Source organism: Oryzias melastigma, linkage group LG14, assembly GCF_002922805.2.
Source record: "Oryzias melastigma strain HK-1 linkage group LG14, ASM292280v2, whole genome shotgun sequence".
Taxonomy (NCBI): domain Eukaryota; kingdom Metazoa; phylum Chordata; class Actinopteri; order Beloniformes; family Adrianichthyidae; genus Oryzias; species Oryzias melastigma.
The window spans coordinates 10,038,118-10,041,294 of record NC_050525.1 but is presented as its reverse complement, the minus strand read 5'-3'; positions in this window follow the sequence as shown (position 1 = coordinate 10,041,294).

The following is a 3,177-nucleotide window of genomic DNA, read 5'->3' as shown; positions in this document are numbered from 1 at the left end:
TTTGTTGTTATAATTTTCCCTTAATTACACCTTCATTTTGTTAGAAAGAGCACGTAGTAACTTCAGTTGCTTTGGTTTACACAGAAAATATGAAATTCCAGCTTCACATTTTAATTAAATACAGTGATTATGGGTCATTTTTTTCTTTAATTTTTTTGCTTATTAGAAAAAATTGATTTTTTTTAATAAGTCTTTTTCTATTAGAAAAAAGGAGGAGAACAGGACTACAGAAGGAGCTTTGGCTCAAATATTTATGTTTTCTTGACAAGTAAAGTCAACTTGCTCTTTTTTAAATTGCTTGTTCAAGTTTTAACCTTTTTATTCTTTTTTTGTCTGTCAGCCTGAGTTTTCATTAGCTTTAATCAATTATTTGGTAATTTACTTTAATACTTTAAAATTGCCTTAAAGATTGGTTCATTGTGAAGAAAGTGTTGGCCAGAAACATTGATATTTCTTGGCATTTTTGTTATTATTTTTTTTATCCTTATTCACAATCTCTATATTATTTGTTAAATCTGTAATGTTCTCCTCATTACTGGATCATCAAAAAACAATAAAGCTGAATGCTACAATTTGAAGTAGCTTTTCTTAATTCACATGATTAGTTTACAATGTTCTGTTTTTAAAATGCCGGCATGTTAAGGCACTTTAATATTTACTCAGAAGTGAGTGCAGTTGAGGAGAATAAAAGTGTTCAGAGGAAGAACTGGAAGTGGTGATGTAAACAAAAGTCTACCGAATATTGCTGAGCTCACCCTGATTCACTTTACATAAGAAAAAAAAGGGGGAAAAGTCTAAAATGAATCTTTGTTCCTTTTTTTATTAAAGACATACATTTGGTATTCAGTTGGATGAATATTTTAAGCTAAACATCCTTGATAAAGTGCATTTTGGAGTTGCTGCATGTTGTGTCTCTGCACAATCGGTTCGGTAGGCTCCACGCTTGCAGCACTTTGGCTGCAGAGTGGCTGAGAGTGAATGGCCTCCGTCCAGCTGAGATAATGGAATTGGTATGTTTTCCCTGAGCTGCTGCTCTGGTCGGAGTTAATTCTGTTAATAGCACAAGCTTCTACTGTCAAAGCCTTTTCGCCGGCTTGAGCAGTGCTCAGCCAACACAAGAGGTGGCCTGCGTGAGGTGACTGATGGATGTATAATGGATTAACCAGAAAGTGGCACGTGCAATTTACAATTGTGCTCAACGCTGCTAAAGTCTAATCAGGAAGGACTTTCTCTGTACATTTAAATCCAAATGCTTTTTAAGCAGGGCCACTAGCATTCAAGCTTTGAGTGTTTAGCCAGTCACGTCTGAAATTGAAAACTTTGAGATAGAAAAAAAAATCAGAGACTTCTTTTCTCAGGTACAATATTTAACCTCAGGGCGCAGCAGATTATGGGGCATACCGCCGTTGAATCTACGTCTTATATAATGCGCTCCAAACTATAAAGCGCTTCAAATGAGTCAGAGATAGCTCTCTCAGACAGTAACTCAAGAATTAGCCACATTCAAGAGTTAGGCACGCTAGCATGTTTACAAGATTTGTCACTCCCCACCTCGTTAGGGACAACAAAACAGATTGACACCGCTAAAACAAAAATTACTGTGACAACGTCAACTTCCAACTTTGTTAGCAACATAAAAAAAGGAACACAGTCGGGCACTGCTACTCGTTAGCTACGTTAGCGCATTCACAATACCTGTAACGCCCAACCTTGCTTACGATACCTGAAAAACACACGGATGCCGCTAAAAGAAATGTTACTGTCACTATTTTAACTTCTAACCTTGTTAGCAACACACAAAGAAAGAAACATATTCAAACACTGCTACTTGTTAGCTACGTTAGCGCATTTATAATACCTGTAACTCCCAACCTTGCTTACAATACATGAAAAAACAGACTGATACTGCTAAAACCAGCGTCACTGTGACTATGCTAACTCCCAAACTTGTTAGCATGCACATTTAAAATACCTATAACTCCCAACCCTGTTTGTAACACATAAAGAAACAAACACAGTCCAACACCACAACACGTTAGCCACGTTAGCATATTTCTAGTACCTGTAACTCCCAACCTTAATTGCATTACATGAAAAACAGACTGATACCGCTAAAACAAATGTTACTGTGACAACACTTACTCCCAACCCTGTTTATAACACATAAAAAGGAGCAAAGTCAAACACTGCTACTCGTTAGCCACATTAGCATGTTCACATTAATTAATTCGCAACTTTAATGACACGTAAAATAGAAACACAGTCTGACAATGCTACTTGTTAGCCACGTTAGCTTAACTGTCAACCCTGTTTGCTAGACATGAAAAACAGACTGAGACAGCTAAAGCAAATGTTACTGTAACTTTGCTAAATCCCAATGTAGTTAGTAACGTAAAAAAAAAAGTATATCACAGCTAACTATACGTTAGCGGCATTAGCATATTTATTATAACAGCCAGCCTTGTTTGCAGCTCATAAAAAACAGATTTTTTATTTTTCTGTGACTAAATGCTAAATCCAAACCTTGCTAGTATGAAAAAAAAAAAAAAAAAAATCGACATCGCAACTGTGGTCACAATAACATCCAGCCTTGTTTGCAGCAGAGTTAATCCATAAAGCGGTCTGGAATATTAAGTGCACTGTCATTAAAAAAAAAATTAAAGCTAGGGGTTTTAATTGCGCTTTATAGTGCCTAAAATATTGTACTTTTGCTCCTAAAATCTTAACACATTAAATCAAATTGGAGATAGATGGAAGCCATTCTTCTTCACAGCAGGTAGAGGATGCAATCACAGCTGCAGATTACCTGAAATAACTAAGGCCATCATTCATTTGCCCCAACATCTGGATTTCTGTCGGTTTTCTTATTCTAACTTCATTTCAGTATTTTATTTTCTTTACATTGCATTGACAGACATGTGTTTTCAGAAAGTATTTTATCATGAAATAGACTAATGGTAAATTAGATTTGGTAACATTTGTATTAAAATAATGTAATTATACCGTTAATTAGAAGATTTTTTTTCTATTCTTACATTAATCCAGAAAAAAACAACAAACACCTGTAGTCATACATACAAAAATGTTTTTCACCTGAATCCTTTCACAGCAGTCATTTACCACCTGTTCAGAACTGCTCATTAAAACAAAAATGCAATAAGAAAATGACATGGCAGG